Below are 13,893 nucleotides of genomic sequence, written 5' to 3'. Positions count from 1 at the left end.
GCATGTATTCAAGGAAATTATCCTTTCTCTTTGCAGTGTAATATTCCTTTAAAAAATTTTTTTGATATTATAGTTTATACATTCTGTTGGAATGTGATGTTTCCATTTCAAGACTATTATGGTGCCCCAATAAACATTCCTGGTACATACATTGGTGAACATATTAATGCATTTCTGTAGAGTATATAGCTAGTTGTGGATATTTAGCTTTAATAGATATGGTCAAATATTTATTTATTTATTTACTTATTTGTTTGTTTAAATTCAAGTTAGTTAATATTCAGTGTGGTATTGGTTTCAGGAGTAGAACCCAGTGATTCATCACTTACATATAACACCCATTGCTCATCCCGACAAGTGTCCTCCTTAATGCCCATCACCCATTTATCTCATCCCCCCCATATCCCCTCCAATAATCCTCAGTTTGTTTTCTGTATTTAAGAGTCTCTGATGGTTTACCTCCCTCTCTGATTTTATCTTATTTTTCCTTCCCTTCCTCTGTGTTCATCTGTTTTGTTTCTTAAATTCCACATGAGTGAAATTGTATGATATTTGTCTTTCTCTGACTGATTTATTTTGCTTACCATAATACACTCTAGTTCCATCCATGTTGTTGCACATGCCAAGATTTCATTCTTTTTGATTTGCAAGTAATATTCCATTATATACATCACATGGTTTTCCAAAGTGGTTGTACCAACTTGCATTACTACCAGCATTGTATGAGAGTCTCATAGTTCTACACTCTTACCAACTTTTAGTTGTTTCTTTTTTGCTCAACCATTCTGGTGTTATAGTCACATTGGTATGAGTGTGTAGTATTCCGCTGTATGGATATGTACTTCTTTTTTAAAAAGACAGCTCCTATTGTTGGACATTTAAGTTGTTTCAATTCCTTTTTTTTTTTTTAAACATGAAGTGTTGACCCTAGTGTTCTTATCTATTTTTTTTATTTTTTAAATTTTTTTAAACTTATTTTTGAGAGAGAGAGAGGGAGAGGGAGAGAGAGAGAGAGACAGTGTGAGCAGGGGAGGGTCAGAGAGAGAGGGAGATACAGAATCTGAAGACAGGCTCCAGACTCTGAGCTAGCTATCAGCATAGATCCTGATGTGGGGCTCGAACCCACAAACTGTGAGATCATGACCTGAGCCGAAGTCGGACACTTAACTGACTGAGTCACCTAGGCGCCCCTGTTCTTATCTATTTTTTAAGACTTCTGCTACAGGTTTCCTATGCATATAGTTATACAAATAATGTGAGTGTTTGTTTCATTGAAACATTACAAAAATGAGTTATAACTTTTATAATTTCTCAGTAAAAGATTACATCTCATATTTTTAATTTAAACTAATTTTATTTCCAGCTAAATTGAACATTATGTTTGGCAATTTTTGACGCCTGGGTGACACAGTTGGTTAAACAATTTTTATATGTTTAATAAATAATTTGTTCTCATTCTGCACTAATATTTTTGTTGAAATATTTGTGAATGTCTCTATTGCCATTACTAACCCTTTCTGGTTTTTTATGTTATGAACTTTCCTATTCATCCTTTAACTTTATAAAAACTTTAAGATTTTTGTAATCAAATTTATATTTTTCAGTTTTTATCTTTAGTGTACTTCAAAGGGGCTATTCTTATTTTCAGCTCTTCCATTCTGCTCTCTTCTTTCCCCTTCTCTCTCTCTCTCTCTGTGTGTGTGTGTGTGTGTGTGTGTGTGTGTGTTTGGATATACACATATGTGTCTGGCAAGCATCATCAGTAATCCTAGTGTTACTCTATGAGCTATTTTCTTTATAGTAGAGTTTTTCTATGTTTCCCCAAGAGAGTTATTTACTCAATTACTTCAAGTGTCACCATTTCCTATTACTTATCTTTGTGACCAGCACATATCTCTCTTCTTTTCTCTAGGCATATCTAATTGTTACTGGATGTCTTCCCCAGGAAGTCAAATTGAAGAAATTATCTTTCCCCTTAATCTGCATCCCCTATTTTGGTGAAAATGGGTAACTTCCCTAGTCATGTAAGCCAGAAATCTAGGAGGCATTCTAGATTCTTTCAATTTTCTTATTCCTCTACCTCTCATTGGTGACTGGATATTATCAATGATTTGTCCCCTCATTTCCAATTTTACTATGCCTAGCTTAGTTCAGATCTTTATCATCCCTTTCCAGGATATATAAAATAGTTGTTTAACCAGTCCCCCTACCTTTATTATTTTTTTTCTAGCCATGTCCCAATCTGATCTGGTTACTCCCTGCCTTATTTTTATTGTGCTTCATTGCATATAGGACAGAATCTATTCTTATTGTGGCATGCAGAGCCTGTCATGATTTGGCATGATTCCCTTTATCTTATTTTTTTTCCTTCCTATAACACCATATAGTGCTTTTAAGACACAATAAGACATTCTTATTATTGTGATTGCACTGGCAGTGTTACTACTTTAACGCCCAAAGTTGTTGTATTCAGAAGTGTGTCTCACACACAAAACAATTCTTTTCTGTACTGCTAGCTAATATTAAGATATTACAAGTCAATTTTTTTTTTAGCAAAACAAATCAGTCTACTATTGGAAAATGTATCAGGTTAGTTCAAAACTAAATAAAAATTATTTTGCCTATTGTTTCCTGTTTGGGATTATCTATATTAATAGCTTGCATTAGTATGGATTATTAAAGATTTACTGTACCTGAACTTTTCTTTTATTATTTTATCATATGGATATATTTCAAAGGAATTAACCAAGGATATAAATAGTGTAAATGTTAAGGCATTAGAAATGCATGATTACTAATTTTGGGATGATATTTTTCTTGGTAAGTATGCTTTTTTTAAAGCTATAGTTTGTGAAATTCAACCTCTTTTTTTTTCCCTCCATAAGGACTTTACCCATATTATCTACTGTCTGGAAGTCTTTTTTATCTTATCTCCCTTTTCCTGGTTAACTTTTTGTCACATCCTTCACATTTCATTTTAGTCATTATGCTTTTAAGAAAGTGTTCTCTGAGCTTCCCACACTAGATTAAGGTCTCTTGTTTTTTTATAGAATTTTTATAAAATCCTGCCACTTTTTTTCTTTTTATAATATAATCTTTCCCACTGAACTTTAATATCTATTTTTGCTCAGATTGAAATCTAGCACATAGTACTGTTGTGGCACATAGTAGGCACTCAAGAAATAGTTGATGACTTCATGAATAGTTTCTTGATAGGCAAAAGAGGATAGACTTTTCAGAGAGGTGCTTCTTTTAAATATAACCATGACAACTTAATTATATCTAAAAATTACTGTAAAAAATCTCTACTGACCCTATAGAATGATTTGCTAACAATTTTTATTTTGTGTTTTCTTCTTTTTAAAACCCTTTTTTTTTTCATTTTTGTTTTAGAGAGAGTGAGTGAGTTGAGGAGTGGGACAGAAGGAGAGAGAGACAGAGAGAATCTTCAGCAGGCTCCATGCTCAGTGTAGAGCCTGGCACTGGGCTTGATCCCAGGACCCTGGGATCATGACCTGAGCCAAAAATCAGGAGTTGGACTCTCAACCGACTAAGCCATCCAGGCACCCCTATTTATTTCTAAAATAAGATTGGAAGATAGCTATCAAAATACTTCTGCTTGGTAGTAGAGAAGACTAATTATGTCCCTGGAGATCATTATAACTATGCATTTTAATTTCAGGCCAGGGTTGACTTGTTTGATTAGAAGCAATGTCTTAGTAAGAAACTAAAATTGCAATGAGTCTTGTGAACTTGACTCCAAAACACAAAATCAAATGGATTATTCTGTAGAATTGAGAATATAGTGCTATTCATTGGTGGCATTGCCATCAGCATTGGAGAGGAATGTCCATTTCACAATAGATAACATCTTAAGTAGATTGCTTCTCAACTGTGTCTTGCCTTCTTTGATTTCTGTTCATATCTGGTTTTCCAGTCTTCCTTACCATTCTGTAATGTACCCAGTGAATAAATTCCTTTTCAGTTTTTTTGTTTTGTTTTTTTCTTCATTTCTTCCACTTAACATATATTTTTTGTTATGTTTTGTTTTTTACAACTAACAACCTACTATATGTCCTAAATGGGAACCAATTAACATTACTAAATAAATTTATGTCCACCCAGGAAAGGCAACTTGGGTCTTATTTGTATGCATGTTTTGTAGGGCTCCCAGTAAGTCAATGAAAAGTACTCTTAGGATACATAGTTAAGCTCTTTGGCACAGGAATCCAAAGAGCATAAGACTCTCTAAATGATAGTTCAGAGAAATATTTTTATGTAGAACTCTGAATGACAGTGTTTCATATTCCTTAAGAAAAGAGATTGGCAGGAAATATTTTCAATACATAAAACTGACAGAATTAATATCCAGAATAAAAGCATTTTATAAATCAACAAAAAGATAATAAATGAGAAAGGAAATATGAATAGATAAATTACTAAAGATGAAATTCAGATGATAAATAAACATATGAAAAGATATTTTACTTCACTAGTAGTCAGTGAAATGTGATTTAAAATGACATGTCTTTTTTCATTCTCCAGATGGGCAAAGATGAACAAGTCACGTGTATGGCACCATGTTGAGTATAAATTGAGATGGCCATTCCTGGAATGATTTGGTTTTACTTATTAAAATTGAAAATGAGTATAAACTAGACCCAGGAATTTCCCTTTTAGGTTTCTCCTGAATAGAAACACTTAACATATGTGCAAAAAGAATTACATATTAAAAAAAAAAAAAAGGAAATGACATTTGGCAAGGATGTGGAGAAATTGGAACCCTCATACATTATTGGTAGAAATGTAAAATAGTGCAGCCGCTTTGTGAACAGTTTGGTAGTTTCTCAAATGTTAAGCACCAAATTGCTACATCCAGTAGTTTTATTCCTAGAAATCTATTCAACAGAAAAACATATGTTCACACAATAACTTATACACGAATGTTCATGGCAGCATTATTTGTAATAACCATAAAGTGGAAACAACTAAAATGGTGAAAGAGAAGATGGTATATCTATACAATGAAGTACTATTAAGTAAGCAATAAAGAGCAACAAAGTATTGATACATGCCCTACAGTGGGTAAACCTCAAAAATTTTATGCTGAGCGGAGGAAATGAGACACAAAGACCACATACTGTAAAATTTTACTTATATGAAAGAGACAAAATCTGTAGAAGGAGAAAGTAGATTAGTGGTTCTCTAAGGCTAGTGGTAGGAATGGAGAATAACTCCAAATGAACATGAGGTTTTTTGGGGAGTGAAGAGAAATGTTCCAAAGTGAAATAGTTGGTAATGACTGTGTAACTATAAATTTACCTTAAGAATCCTACTGAACTGTACACCTAAATTGGCTATTTTCATGGAATGTAAATTATATCTCAGTAAAACTGAGATTAAAATGGTTAATAGCTGGGGATTTTATAAAATTATAGCCTGAGATGATAGGCCAATGCTTGTATGAAGGATAGCTGGAAGAAATTATGACCAGAGGCATATCATGACTTTTAGGAGAAATAAACAAAATTGAAAAACACAAGAGATAGAAAGAGAGATGGAGGGAGGAGGTGGGGAGATATACATTCCTTGTAATAATGGAAACAGAAATAACCTAAAGGCCCTTCAACAGAGAAACAGCTAAGTAAAATATGGTGCATTTGAAGAAAGTAACTTGCAAAAAGATATGTGTAACATAACACCATTCAGGTATATTTTAAAAAAATAGTAGTATAAATGTCTTCTGTGGCATAATGTGTATGTAAAAGTATAAAAAAGAGATTTGAAGGCCACACACAAATTTAGAATAGTGGTTACCTCTGGGGAGACAAGCACAGAAATCAAGATAAAGATAGAAATCAGGAGGGCTTTTAGTATTGTATGTAGTGCAAATTTATTCAAAATTCAAAATTATTTAATTTTTTAAAAGTATAAACAGAAAAATGGACTTGAAGCAAATATTCCAAAATACCTATAGTACTATTTCTGGGTGGCAGAAATAAGGATGAGAAAAGAGACCAAAATTTAAGAAAGAGATATAAAAGAGCTGTCTTTTTCTTTGGGTACCTAATGTAAAGCAGCTTTTTTTTAATGTAAAAGTGAAAAAACAAGTTTGAAAAATATTAGTGATAAACCTGTAAGCCCAAGGCAGACCTGAGGACAGCTACAATAGTAAAATAGCAGCTTCACATAATATTATTAATGAACTTTCCAGATTATAATATTTTGAACATCTTATAGCCACATGTGCACATTCACCATCCTCTATTTCTTATTGAACAACAATTAATCGTGCATGTAAAATCTGATGGTGTTTTTCAAACCACTTACATTATTCATTTCTTCAACTGAGGAGAGTGAGAACTCACTTTCTGTCATTACCTAGCAGCTCTTATGAGTCTTTTACTTATAGAAATAGTTGCTTTCTCTAAAAGGTGGAGTAATCCAAAAAAATTATACTTGTTTTTGGAATATGTATTAAATGAGTTTCTTTCAGTTTCAAGGAGAAACCCAGTTGAAACTAAAACACAGGGATGCCTGGGTGGCTCAGTCTGTTAAGTATCCGTCTTCAGCTCATGTCATGATCTCACTGCTCTTGAGTTCAAGCCCCGCGTCGGGGTCTGTGCAGACAGCTCAGAGCGTGGAACCTCCTTCAGATTCTGTCTCCATCTCTTTCTCTCTGTCTCATCTCTCTCATTATATCTGTATATGATTAGATATAAATAAGTAAATATATTTTTTTTAATTTTTAAAGAAACTAAATTGCCAAGAGAATTTTCTAAAGTAATTGAAAGTTCAAGTGATGAAACTAGCGTTAGGAATTGTGGTATCCAGGACCTTAAGTGATGTTATTAGATTTATCTGCTTCTCTTTCTGTATCTTTTTGTCTCTCTCTGTGTCTTTTTCTGTCTTATAGTATTGACACAATTTTTTTTTTTATGGTCAGAACCTGGAGCTGGAAGTCACTGAATATTGGCTCTGGGAAACCTTATTTCCATGACCTATGCTTGCCATCAGAAATATACAGTAGAGGGCCCCATTTCTACCTTTCATTTATCATAGAAGAGCATTTAATGGAGAGAACTTTATTTGCATTTAAACTTTAAGAGTAGGGAGTCCAGGAATTATATTTTATAGCTTTCCAGTCTCTCCTACTATTATGGAATGGAAAAGATGTTGAATGAGCCAATTTGCAATATCCAATACAGTTCATTCCTTTGGCTGCTTGTCACCTATATTCACCCTTTTACTGATGTTTCCATACAACAATGGCAACTGCAATATACTGCATCTAATTTAATGCTGCTATCCTTCATATAAATGAAAACACATTCAAACTTCTACCCAAAGGGAGAGTCTTAAAATTACATCAGCTCCTGTATCAATCGGTGGATGATACTCATCTCAGCTATTAGATCACTGTGATTTTCTGCTGTCCTGCTGCTAAATTCTAAAGTTAACCATCTTACATAAAGTTATTGGGGAAAGGGCAGAAGGAAATTGATGTGTTTATATATACACACACATCTGTATACACACACATAGCAGAGCAAGTAGTATTTATGGGTAGCAGCTAAAGTCCTTGTTTTGTCTGGAAGTTGGTATTATATATATAACCTCTCCACTGTTCATTCCATGTGTCTTCTGCCAGCATATAAGTTTGAAGGGCTTCTATTTAAGGACAGTAGTTTAGATCATCATTTTTGAGTTACTGAGAACTTGGTAGTGTTTCCTATATTGGAATGCTGAGGTAACCTATGTGTTTTTCACCACTCAATATGGAAATTATAAGAAGGTACTCTGCATGATCTCCTAGGATCAGTCCTATTCTTTTCTGCCTACATTTTGTAACAAAGAACCTATGTCTCAGTGATAACCAGGACTAATCACCCAAACAGAAATAATAACCCCCTAACTTGCCTGTTATTTTAGTGCAAAAAGACGATGCTCTTAGCTTCTAGTTCTAGGGGTTCATGTTATGTCCTCTTGGTCGAGGTATCCCTTCCATGCGTACTAAAATGTCTACATCATCCAAAGTCACAGGGACAGGAAGCAAACACTCATCAAATGGATAATTAAGGATGATACTATTTTCATTAATTCTAGGATACATACTTTTCTCAAATGTTATGGTCTCTGAAATTAGGATGCCTCCTAAACTTGGTGGTGTCCTGTAGTACTGCCTTTCAGGCAATACCCATAACATACTTGTCATTGTCTATGCATGCACAAACATCAGAATAGATATATTGGAAGAAAATCGAGGAGGTGGTAGTACAGCACTTCAAGACATATTGCATGAACAATATTCTTGATGTCATTAAGGACAATATTTGTATAAAAACACACAATAATGATTGTGAGTCAAAACATGATTCCACAGAGTCAGAATCTGAATGTGAAGGAGTTTTAGGAATTCCTTAACCACATAAGTGTTTTTTTTTTTTCATTTTGTGTGTGCACAGTGATATGAAATAGAAAGTTATGACAAAATAGGTTGAAGTAGTTCTAAAGAAAAACAAAAATTGTAACTAATAAAGCATTACTTCATAGTTTAATTGCTGCACTTTTTTCCTTTTTTCTTAGTGGTAAATAAAATAATGATTCTTAAAACTGAATAATCTTAGATTCAATAAAGTAGTGAGGTCTACCATTCCTACCTCTAGCCTCTCTCTGGTTCTCACATCGATGCTTCTAATGGTTGAAGAAACACCACCATGAGAGATTTCTTTCATATATGACTATAAGATTTTAGGACATTTCAGGTTTTCCTAATGATAATTAATCTTAAGTAATTTTTGAATAAATAATATTAATCATTGTGAATTAAAAATATTTTTAATGTTTTATTTATTTTTGAGAGAGAGAGACACACACACACACACAAAGTGCATGACTGGGGGAGGGTCAAAGAGAGAGGGAGACACAGAATCCAAAGCAGGCTCCAGGCTCTCAGCTGTCAGCACAGAGCCCATTGCCAGGCCCAAACGCAAGAACCGTGAGATCATGACCCAAGCTGAAGTTGGACGCTTAACCAACTGAGTCACCCAGTGCGCCATGTGATTCACTTTTCTAAATAAGAATAATTTTTATTGATTTCATGGGTCTTTTTCATCTGTTTCATATTCTGTTATGTTTCTATCTAAATATTGGCTTAGTGCTATAATATATAAAATTAAAGATGAAAAAAGAGGTACTCCTCATATATGTTCAAGTCAGGAGTCCATAATTTTTTTATTGAAAAATTCTCAAAACTCTTCCCAGTTGTAGCTAAACTGCATATTTCTATCTCAGTTTTCCCTTAGCACATTCTCTAAAATGCCTGCAGTCACTTCCTTAACACCTGACATAATGGGAAGTGTGAAGGAGGAGAAGTTGGAATGTAAGAAGACAGCAGGTTTTTTTTAATTTTTTTTTTATTTTTTTTACAAATAGTTTATTGTCAAATTGATTTCCATATAACACCCAGTGCTCATCCCCACAAGTGCCCTCCTCCATACCCATCTCCCCCCTTCCCCCCACATCCATCAGTCCTCAGTTTGTTTCTCAGCATTCAAGAGTCTTTCATGTTTTGCCTCTCTCTCTTTCCCCTACCATTTCCCCCCTTCTTCTCCCCCATGGTCCTCAGTTAAGTTCCTCCTAATCCTCCTATACATGCAAACATATGGTATTTGTCCTTCTCTGTCTGACTTATTTCGCTCAGCATAACAGCCTCAAGGTCCATCCATGTTGCTACACATGGCCAGATTTCATTGTTTCTCATTGCCCTGTAGTATTCCATGGTATAGATAAACCACATCTTGATCCATTCGTCCGTTGATGGACACTTAGGCTCTTTCCATGTTTTAGCTATTGTGGAGAGTGCTGCTATGAACATTAGGGTCCATGTGCTCCTATGCCTCAGCATTTCTGTATCCCTTGGGTAAATTCCTAGCAGTGCTATTGCTGGGTCATAAGGGAGTTCTATTGTTAGTTTCCTGAGGAACCTCCACACTGTTTTCCAGAGGGGCTGTACCAGTTTACATTCCCACCAACAGTGTAGGAGGGTGCCCGTTTCTCCACATCCTCGCCAGCATCTAGAGTTCTCTGATTTGCTCATTTTAGCCACTCTGACTGGCGTGAGGTGGTATCTCAGTGTCAAAACCATATATTCTTGAGAATACAATGCTAGCATCTCTCCTAGGGCATTATACTTTTCCCCTGCACCTGAGGGTTCCTGAAATTTAAGGTTCTTTAGCTTGGCAGTTAATCTGTGGATCTTGGATTTCAGTTCTCTTTCTGAGGGAATGCCTCTCTTCTGGCTGGCCATTTATGATTTCCTTGCCCACACACCTTTTTCTGGGGTCCCTAGGACATAAACACATTTTTCCTGCCCTAGCAGGGGAAGCTCGCTGTCTGTACTACTCTACTCCACCACCTGGAGGCCCAGGTGGCTTCACCCACCATAATATCTACATTCAGTGCATTTGATAATTCCACTGAAACAGCCTCTAACTCCTGTGGACTCTAGAGGTTAGGAGATAGGTCAGATCTCTGAATGTTTCCCCAGAAGCCCCTTATTAAATTTGAGGTAAAGGTGAAACACCACCTTGGCCACATGGTGTTGCCTACCTCACAACTTGCTCCACAACAGTTCTCTCCGGGAATCTCCAGCTTCTGCCACTAATGTAAATTGACTAATGTTGGCAGATCTGGTTTCATGATCTCTTAGTTTGTCTCTGTATAGGTGGCTTAGTCTCTGAGAGTAATTAGCACCTTTTCTTTTGTATTCATTGTGGAGGGGCTGGTCACCCCATGGAAAACTAAAGAGGATCCTTTTAATACCAGTAAGTGTCTTAGGTGTTTACTTAATTGCTTTTAGCTCTGTTTTCTCCTGGAAATCTTGTACTGAATTGAGCAAATGTTTTTGAGGGCTTATGTGACTCTAGGTTCTTTGATAAGTACTGGGAATGCAAAAATAAACAGATCTACTGTAAACTCAAATGTAATATGAAGAATAATATGGTTAACCTGCCATATTAAGCCATAGTTTCTAAACTCCATTTGAAAAACCCAATACAAAAACAGATGTTTCCTGTCAGTTGAGTGTCAGAATTCTGCTCAGGTCACGATCACAGCTTGTGAGTTTGAGCCCTGCGTTGGGCTCAGTGCTGACAGCTCAGAGCCTGGATGGAGCCTACTTTGGATTCTGTGTCTCCCTCTCTCTCTGCCCCACCCCTGCTTGCACTCTGTCTCTGTCTCTCAAAAACAAATAAAAATTAAAAAAAATTAAAAACAGCTGTTTTCTTTAAAGTTATATGATATTTTACAAAAGATTTGACTTTGCCATTATGTAGTAATTACGATCAAACTTAAGAAATTAAATATATTATGTAATACATTTACTAGTAATAATTCATTAAATTGTAAGAAAATTAAAATATGATATTGGAATCTTGTAGGGGACTTTGGAGGACTTCCTTTTTTTTATTGAGTTATGTAAATAGGGAAGATTTGTCAGAGGGGGTGATTGGGGATTAGTTTCTAATTGTAGTGGATTATGTGGGAATTTTATAGTTTGATTTGTATACATGAAATGATGCTCTTTTATATCTCTAGCACATAAAATTTTTATGTTAGGACCTAAAATTAGCTTTTTTTGGTATGCTGCTAAAACCTTAGGTAATGACAATAAAAGGTTTTTCTGGGTTTGTATGTGAAGCCTCCAATGGCCTCATTCTGCCACCTTCTGGTGACTTCGTATCTTCTAGTGCCATAAACTAACAGTCCTCTAGCTGTTCCTGCCATGGTAGGCATCACCATATCATTTATTTTTGGGCCTGGGAGATTTCAAATAGGGTCAATGTCAGCTGTAACAATTCTAATGCCCTTGGCTCACGTTGACTTCTTGGTTCTAAAATGTGTCAGAGTTTATTGGAATGTGATACCTACACATGATGATATGAGGGACTATTACTTTTAACAGTATATAGTTATAACTACATTTTTCTCAAAATTAATAGATATTACTTGAAATTAAAACATCAAGTTTGATAGATATTTATCACAGTCACAATAAGAAAATTGTTTGGAGAGTGATATAGAAATGAAAGTTACTTAAATCACTGCTAAGTTTTTAAAAACTAATGTTGGATTCAATAATTACTTATCAGAGCTTGAAATAAAAGGAGAAGCCATGTGCATGGTGATGAAATCTTAATATGTTATATCCTTATTTTTGTGACTCATCAGTGTATTTTCATTTATTCAAAAAATATTTTGGTAAAGGATTGAAACTTTTGAAAAATATTTATTTGAAATAAAAATATACTTCTGGGGAGGTAGTAGAAGGAATTAAAATATAATATAGAATATTACAATTTTGTAATTTTTTACAACATGTTTTACCTCTCTGTTTCTCTGGAAAAATGAGATAATTTCTCATCTTAAAGGTACATTGTTGTGAGAAGTAAATGCATTATTTACTTACTGCAAAAAGTTTACAACAATGGCTGACATATACTAAGTAAGCATTATCATCATTCTTATAACATTTAGAATATATATCATATTTTTATATATTTTATAAGTAAATAGACTCCAAAATATCCTTGATGATGTTTATATTTTCTTACAGTTTTATATCCAGTGTTAGAATAGAGAAAATGAAGATAGTGGAAATGCATAGCCTTCTAAGGTGGTATAGAAATAAATATAGGAGATATACTGGGGCCTAATAAAGGCTCTCTATTTCTGTGACTCATCTTTGACTTGAGAAACCTAAAATTATATCATAAAAGAGCTCTGGTATCTCTTAAAAAATGAATCAGTTCAGAAACGTTTATTGAATGCTTACTGTGTGATCACCATTGTGTTAGATTATAGAGATAGAAAATTATGCAAGAAACTTACAGGAAGAATTAGAAGTATAAGCATGTGATTATTGTACAGTGTAGTTAACACAATAATAATGTGGGTGTTAATATATTTTAGGAGTTACAACTGAGGAAATAACATTGCAATAAACTTTGGGTAACAAGTAGGAATTTGCCAGGAGAAACTCCTCTTATGTAAATGGAACTTTTGTGCGTAATTTTTTGACTACTGGTTTAACTACACATCCCCACATTTCATATTAGTACTACTATACTGTCTTTCATATCCAGAATGCTTTGTCACACATCACCTGAAGAATGAGATTTTCAGGTGTTTGTATTTTAGTAGGGAAGATCTGGCTTCCATTATGGTAATTCTAGGTAAAGGTAATCTGTAGTTTTCTGGGTGGACATTTGCAATATTGTTATCCTAGCCTATAGCCCCCTACATTCACCTTCCCATTCTGTGGAGCCAGACCTATCACACTGGCAGTTGGATACCTGAGGCCTGAGCTTGCCCTTATCTATACTGATAGGGACTCTAATTTGAGTGAAAGGAGTGAATACATTTATGTAGTGGTAGTGGGAGTTGAAGAAGTAAACTTCATTGTCTTCATTTCTGTATCAAGTATTTATTTATTTATTTATGTTTATTTGGGGAGGAGGGTGAGAGAAAGAGGGAGAGACAGAATCTGAGGCAGGCTCCAGGCTCAGAGCTATCAGCACAGAGCCCAGCGCAGGTCTTGACTCAAGAACTGTAAAATCATAACATGAGCCAAAGTCCCATGCTCAACTGATGAAGCCACCCAGGCGCCCCTGTATTAAGTATTTAGAAAGTCCCTCCATGGAGATTTAGATGTTGGGCTGCCTGGCCATTATCTTGGCTAGTGAATCAGTAGTGAGTCAATGGAAGATTCTTATCAATGTAAAGGACTATAAGGGTGAGAGGAAGAGAATGCCTGCATCAACCATTATTAGAGGCTACAGATGTTCATATTTCATACATTTAGTATTCTGGAAATAGAATCCCACTTTCCCC

General features: G+C 34.9%; 1 protein-coding gene across 1 annotated transcript in view; it reads left to right on the top strand.

Moving 5' to 3' along the window:
• PRKACB (protein kinase cAMP-activated catalytic subunit beta) overlaps nucleotides 1-13,893 on the top strand; it is a 124,169-nt gene that overhangs the window by 23,599 nt on the left and 86,677 nt on the right. The gene's annotated exons all lie outside the window — the stretch shown is intronic.

This window comes from Hyaena hyaena, unplaced genomic scaffold (assembly GCF_003009895.1).
Source record: "Hyaena hyaena isolate Hyena2069 unplaced genomic scaffold, ASM300989v1 scaffold_286, whole genome shotgun sequence".
NCBI lineage: Eukaryota > Metazoa > Chordata > Mammalia > Carnivora > Hyaenidae > Hyaena > Hyaena hyaena.
The sequence above is the reverse complement of the archived record's forward strand: the minus strand, read 5'-3'. Positions and strand labels throughout refer to the sequence as shown.